The sequence below is a fragment of the Notolepis coatsorum genome (assembly GCF_963971535.1).
Source record: "Notolepis coatsorum genome assembly, chromosome: 13".
Lineage (NCBI taxonomy): Eukaryota > Metazoa > Chordata > Actinopteri > Aulopiformes > Paralepididae > Notolepis > Notolepis coatsorum.
This window is the reverse complement of record NC_140177.1, coordinates 74,882,950-74,891,158: the sequence shown is the minus strand read 5'-3', so window position 1 is coordinate 74,891,158 and position 8,209 is coordinate 74,882,950.

Here is an 8,209-nt window from a genome sequence, read left to right as displayed (position 1 = left end):
TGGACCGGGTCGTTGTGAACCCAACCCGTCCAGTGCTTTTAAGCACAGGTCCCGGCAGGAAATAAACAAGGCGTTTTCAAAAGTAAATGGTATGTATTAAATGATAAGGGGAATGAAACCCACAATGATATTTAATAATAATAATAACTTTATTTGTATAGCACTTTTCATACAGAGGTTGCAGTTCAAAGTGCTTCACAACAGTAAAAAATACAGGCATAAGCGAGCATAAAAAGATAGACAGGTAGAATCACAGTGTTTCACATTAGGATCTAGCATCCCAATAGGCTCTCCGCTTACAGTTTTCAGTAACACAAATAGTAAAAATAGTTTAAAATGATTCAGTTTAAAAATAGTAAAAATATTATAAAATAGAACGGACATAAAAAATACAGGCATGAGCGAGCATAGCAAGATATGGCAAATCACAGTGTTTCACATTAGGATCTAGCATCCTAATAGGCTCTCTATTCAGTAATACTCCTGTAATTCCCAACATACTTCCCAGTACATATTGCTGTAACTTTAGTGATATTAGATCACAGGGACACGAACCCACACTGTAACTTTAGTGATACTAGATCACAGGGACTCGAACCCACACTGTAACTTTAGTGATACTAGATCACAGGGACTCGAACCCACACTGTAACTTTAGTGATACTAGATCACAGGGACTCGAACCCACACTGTAACTGAGGGGTACAATTCCCTGACTGTATTGATAAGTATGGTATCATTAAACCACTACCGTCTTATGTACTTTAATTACTGGCCATACAGTACATGATATATAAATATGATGAACACTTCCCACAATGAATCGGTTCCACACAAAGTTATAATTAAGTATTTATTGCAGCAAAAGGTACATAATATACTTCTCTATTTTACTTTGGATGCGCTTATAAGGCAAAGGAATGTGCGTAGGCAAATCAATAATGAATGTCCATTCTCTGGTTACGCAGGAGGTAATTATACAACCTGAATCTTAGGGAATTATATCTATGGTACACTAGTAATATATAGCGGGAGATACTGGAAGGGTCCCCCCGGTTGTAAGCCAGCAGGGGTAGAGGATCTGTCGGTAGTAGAGCCTGGGTCAACGATGATAAGGAGACTCCGAGTACGGGAGACGGTGCAATAAGATCTTGATCCACAGACGAATACAGCTGTTCTCCGTAGCCTGTAGATCCACAGGGAAGAAAGCTAGCCTGCCTCAGGCTCTCTGAGGCGCAGACTCGACGTGGCTCCTCACAGGGTAAATCCCACACACGTGTAGGCGTCGGCGATTCTCCGCTCCATTAATCACAGGACCAAAAGCAAATATAATCCAGCCGCAAAGGGCTATGTAGTCGTCGGGTAGATTAATCCAGTGTACATGTCCACACGGTTCTCGTCTAGGGCTCCTCGGGTGAAAGCGCCATGAAAGCAGCCCAGCCTGGATAAGCTCTCTAGCTGATACGAGGAAGCGTTGGTGATGCTGGTCACTGTAGAACTTTAGCCGCACGATACACTATACACAAATAGACTATTACTGACTTAATAGAAATATGTCGCACTCGACGGTATAGCGCCAAACTCTGACAATTCAGTTATTAATTCGCACGCGGTCTCAATGCTCTTATTTGGGGCCAAACAGGCCATACTTCACCGCACAGAGTATCGTGGGTGAGGCTTCAACTTATTGGGTAACATACTTCTGTATTCACCTGCGCCATATTTATATGCACGGCGAACAATCTAGTGCCAACCTCATTTCTGTCTCGTATTCTTGGGCAAGGCCGGGCATGTACAGACATGTCTTGACGGTGGCTTTGAACCTGACTCTGGAGGCATGGCCTTGGCGCCTGTGGACCGCTGTCCAATAGGAGAATGAAATATTATGGTCTGTACTAGGCTAAAGGGATATTCCGTGTATATGTACAAGGAATATACAAGGGATATCAAACGATATACAAATATTATGCAATATATCAATCAATAAATATATATATTCGGTTTAATCTGATCCTTTGTAACACACACTGTAACTTTAGTGATACTAGATCACAGGGACTCGAACCCACACTGTAACTTTAGTGATACTAGATCACAGGGACTCGAACCCACACTGTAACTTTAGTGATACTAGATCACAGGGACTCGAACCCACACTGTAACTTTAGTGATATTAGATCACAGGGACTCGAACCCATACTAAGTAGTGGGACCTATTGCATGAACAAATAATCACAGTGTTTCACATTTGGATCTAGCAAATAATAAAAATAGTTTAAAATGATTCAGTTTAAAAATAGTCATCAATAAGAAGTAAAAAGTGCAATAACCGACACATGAATTTGATAGGCAGTGTATAAGAGTAGGCAGGGTAAGAATAGTGCAGGTAAATACAAGTTGTGTCAGGATATCCCTGATGTTTCCTCTTGCCACTAGGTGGTAGCAGATATCTATCAGTGAAATGCCTGAGCAAAGAGATAGGTTTTAAGCTGTCTTTTAAAGATGTCTAGCGAGTTGGCTTCCCTGATGTTTTGGGGTAGTTTGTTCCATAGTTTTGGGGCATAGTTGATAAAGGCTGCATTACCGATCCTCTTTTGACTGCTTCTGGGAGCCTCTAGTAGTCCAGCAGCTGATGATCGCAGTGTTCTTGCTGGTGTGTAATTTACTAGAGTGTTGGCGATGTAGCTAGGTCCCTGTCCATTTAGAGCTTTGTATGTAAGGAGAAGGACCTTAAAGTCAATTCTAAATGTTACAGGAAGCCAGTGTAAAGCAGCTAAGACTGGACTAATGTGCTCTCTCCTTTTGGTTCTAGTTAGCAGTCGGGCTGCAGAGTTTTGGATTAGCTGAAGCCTCTCTGTGGTTTTCTTAGGGAGACCTGTGAAAAGTGCATTACAGTAGTCTAACCGGCTAGATATGAATGCATGAATTAGCTTCTCAGCATCGTTCTGATTAATAAATGGTCGTACTTTTGCTATATTTCTGAGATGGAAGAACGATGTTTTCGTCACTTTGCTAATATGAGAATTGAAGTTCAGTTCTGAATCTATGATAACCCCAAGACTAGTGACCTCAGATTTGATCCAAGGGGTTAGTCCCCCCAGGTTCTTTATTAATGTTTCTTTTTTAGTTTTGGAGCCGATAATTAGAATTTCAGTTTTGTTCTCGTTTAGTTTCAGGAAGTTCTTACTCATCCATTTATTTATTGCCAGTAAGCAGTCTGTAATGGAGCTAATCGCTGTATCATTTGGTTCAGCAGATATGTACAGTTGTGTATCATCCGCATAGCTATGGAAATCTACATTATGTTCTCTGATGATATCACCCAGCGGTAACATGTAAAGGGAGAAGAGTAAAGGACCTAAGCAACTCCCTTGTGCAACTACATAGTTGTTGTCGTATATATCAGACATGTGATCTCCTAGTTTAACATAGAATTTCCTCCCTCTGATGTATGTTTTAAACCAGCCCAGCACATGTTCTGAGAAACCGACATGGTTTTCAAGACGATCGATTAGAATATCGTGATCGATTGTATCAAATGCTGCACTGAGATCTAACAGGATAAGGATGGAGATCTTATTCTCGTCAGAGTTTAGTCTGAGGTCACTGATTATTTTGGTGAGGGCAGTTTCAGTACTATGATATTTTCTGAATCCTGACTGAAATTCTTCTAAGATGTTGTTTTCTTCAAGAAAGGAATTTATTTGAACTGAAACTATCTTTTCAAGTACTTTACTAATGAATGGTAGGTTGGATATTGGACGATAATTTGCCATTTCATTACTATCCAAGTTAGGTTTTTTTAGTAATGGCTTTACAACTGCTGTTTTAAAGGCATCCGGGAAAATACCAGTCCTAAGGGAAGTGTTTATGATATCTAGCACAGGACTTGAAACACTATTAAATACCCGTTTGAAGAAAGCTGTAGGTATAGGGTCAATGTCTGAGGTGGAGGAGTTACATTCTGAGACAGTTTTGCAGAGTACATCTAATGTGATGCATGTGAAACTTCTCATGGTTACATTGCACGGTTTGCCGCAATCAGCTTTATTTCCATCATGAGTAATGCTGGCCCTGATCAAGGTTATTTTGTTGTTAAAGAATAGTGCAAGTTCTTCACACTTAACCGTTGATGACTGAGGAGGTGTAGGGGCAGTGTTGAGTAGTACATTAATAGTGGAAAAGAGGATTCTGGAGTTTCCAGCATTTTCTGTAATGATTTTAGAGAAGTAATCTTTCCTTGCTAAGCGGATGGTTTTATTATAAGCAGTTAAAGCATCTTTGTATATATCACAGCATATGGTGGTTTTTGTTTTTCTCCATTTTCGCTCCACTGCACGACATTTCCTTTTTTCTTCGTTGACCGTATTATAGTTTAACCAGGGCGAGGCTCTAGTTTTCTTCTTTTTCGTTTTTAATGGGGCGACAGAATTTAATATAGATGACATTGCATCATTGAGATTTTCTACCATTTCATTTAGAGAGCTGTCATGATTGTGTGGTTCATGTAGTCTGATAAGATCAATGAACTTTGATTCAGCTTTGTCGTTTAAGAGCCTCTTTTTAACTATGATTTCTTTTTTTGTTTTAGTAAGGGTTATTTGAGTATCAAAAAATATACAGTGATGGTCGGAGAGAGGTAATTCAGTTATTGAGATATTTGTTATGCTTAGCCCAGTTGTTGTTATAACTAAGTCTAGTGTATTCCCAAGCCTGTGAGTTGCATTTGTTATATGCTGTATTAGGTCAAAGCTATCCAGTAGATTTTTTAGTTCTATAGTTTTGGAGTCTGTTTTCTTATTAAAATGGATGTTCAAGTCTCCATTTAGGATCACCTTATCATATCCGGTAACACATAGTGAGATCAGTTCAGAGAGCTCCTGTATAAATATTGGTGAGTGTCTAGGCGGGCGGTATATTGTGACAATAATAGTTGATTCTGTTTTTAGTTCAATGGCAAGATATTCCATTGACATGAACTCGCCTAGTTCTGTGATTCTAAACAAGAGTTTTGAGGAGAAGATTGCTGCAACTCCTCCGCCCCTTTTATTTTTTCTGGGTATTTGAAAAAAGTTATAGTCTGGTGGACAAGCTTCTATCATTATTGATGTAGCTGTGTCATTATTTAGCCATGTCTCTACTAGGCAGATGCAATCTAAGTTATTTTCTTTAATCAGATCATTTACTAAGAATGTTTTATTATTCAGTGATCTGACATTTAGGAAAGCTAATTTTATTTGTTGGACTTCTTTAGAGGAGGTCTGCTTTGGCTTGACCGTGATGGCCCTGAGGTTAATAGCAGGTAAACGCATTGATGGCGTATATTTTTCACCATGCCATTGGCTGGTTATGATTACTGGCATGGCCGCCTAGTTATAGTTGAAAGTGGGGGTGCACTTTTTTTTTATATATTTTTTTTAATTTTTTTTTCTTTTTTTATGTATATTTATATATATTTTTTGTGACAGGCAAGGGGTGGTTTGGAGGGTGTCCGGCACGACCTCCTCCATAGCAGATTTTTTTTTCATTTAATGAACCTGTACGTTCAATTTACTGCAATATAGAGCCTTAAATCATTATATATATCATTCTACATTAAGGAGAGCAATACACTTATGAATACACTGAACCGGTTTGAATACACAATCTTTATGCTAATCTGTAAAGAAAGGGAGAGAGGGGGGGATATATAATCCAAGTATTTGTGTCTTAATTTGTTATGTTATCCTACACTGCTGTCTGATATTTCCATTACCTGTGACTCTTGGGTCTCTTTCTCTCCTTCTCTGCCTCCATCCCGGGTCTGCACAGTCACCATATCATTCTACATTAAGGAGAGCAATACACTTATGAATACACTGAACCGGTTTGAATACACAATCTTTATGCTAATCTGTAAAGAAAGGGAGAGAGGGGGGGGATATATAATCCAAGTATTTGTGTCTTAATTTGTTATGTTATCCTACACTGCTGTCTGATATTTCCATTACCTGTGACTCTTGGGTCTCTTTCTCTCCTTCTCTGCCTCCATCCCGGGTCTGCACAGTCACCATATCATTCTACATTAAGGAGAGCAATACACTTATGAATACACTGAACTGGTTTGAATACACAATCTTTATGCTAATCTGTAAAGAAAGGGAGAGAGGGGGGGGGATATATAATACAAGTATTTGTGTCTTAATTTGTTATGTTATCCTACACTTTAAGCTGTCTGATATTTCCATTACCTGTAACTCTTGGGTCTCTTTCTCTCCTTCCTGAGTCTGTACAGTCACCATATCATTCTACATTAAGGAGAGCAATACACTGAACATCATTATGAAACATTTCTATTGCACCCTTACTTACAATTCATTATGAATTGAAAATGGGGGACCCTGATGTAAACAAGACGAAAGTCTTTCTCTGGTCTGCATCCCCTTAACAATTGTGTGTATTGAGCCGTACTGTACTGTACCCATTCTGCAATCTGTTATTGATTGATTAAAAATGTTATTAACATATTGCAGAATGGGTACAATATAGTACGGCTCAATACACACAATTGTTAAGGGAATGCAGACCAGAGAAAGACTTTTGTCTTGTTTACATCAGGGTCCCCCACTTACAATTCATAATGAATTGTAAGTAAGGGTGCAATTAACACCGTGCAACCCATTATTTGTGGAGCCCGCCCTTTAAGTCTTTGAGCTATTAGGCTACTAGGGTTCTTACTTTGCGTTTTGGTGTACTGAAAAATGCTCTGATGTCTGTATTTTTTCTTTTTTCTGCCATGGTACCTGGTTGGCTGGACACACACACACACACACACACACATTTTCATTTCAGGTATTGTACCTTAAGATAATTGAAAATCTTGATTTACCGTAAATCCTCAAATATAGGTCTTCTATTTACCTCAGCTGCAAAGAGCACCAGGCCTTTATTAGAGAGACTTGTTATATAAGAGGCAGGCCTTAATTTCTAAAACTGACACTCATGGACATAATCCCTTCATTTTCAGACTTTTATTGCATTATTATTATTATTATTATTATTATTATTATTATTATTATTATTATTATTATTATTATTATTATTATTATTATTATTATTATTATTATTATTATTATTATTATTATATTTTTAATGCATACATTGTCTGTCTACATTTATTTAGACTAGCATTGGTATTTAAATATTGAGTGCAGTTGAGTAATTGTGGGATTAACATAATTCACACACTGAACAGAGAACAGAGATGGAGGAGAACAGAGATTATTATTATTCTAGATAATATGACAACGTTAGCTAGCGGCTAACGCCAACGTAACGTTATATTATTATTATTTATTAGTTACGGACTTACGGTATGACCAGATGGCATTTCGGACCGTGAAACACTTTTATTGTATTGCGTGGTATATGTTCTACCACTCGACAGTAAAGACATCATGTCTAACATAATAGTTTGTTTGAACAACTGAACTTACTTAGTGGAAAATCCTGCTGTTGTTGTAACTTGTGCGTTGTGCCTAAACTAGTGTTCACGAATCACGCTGCCTGCCTGTGTATCAGCTTACTGTTACACCTGGAGTGGAGGCTGCAGGCAGCGGCGCGCTGTGCAGACTGGAGTGTGAGCCGGCCGGGCTCCACTCTGTCTGCGGGACTGGATCAAACCATATCGGGCAGGGGGGTGTCGCAATCTTTGGAAACTTAAAAACTTGCTATTAAGTGTCATTGCGTATTATTAATTTGATTGAAATTACGTAGTTATGGTTAGATAATATTTATATATTGGGGGGGGATATATCATATGATCAAAAAGTGATGGAGCAAAGAGACAAGTTTGCTCCCCCAAGTTCAATAGTCCTAGAGCACGTGCATCGTCTGCTCTATTACGTAGGCGTCTATGATTACTGGTATGTTTTGAGAGATGGCATGGCAATTGTGCTATACTGCACTGCACTGACTGTACTGTGCTTTCGGGGACATTTGATCAGACGAGATGGCCTTGTGTGATACGGGGGGGACGGGACGCCTTGTGCTGCTGCACTTCGTGGTGAGATTGTGTCCTTCATGACTATCTCTCGTGCTGGTATGAGCTTAATATTCTTGGAGGCCATCAAGGCATGACGCATGTTTGCTGCTAGGAGCTTTGAACCTAAGCGATTTGGGAAGAAGCCATTTCTTTGAAAATGTTCTGGGTTATTCCAGAAAACATTGA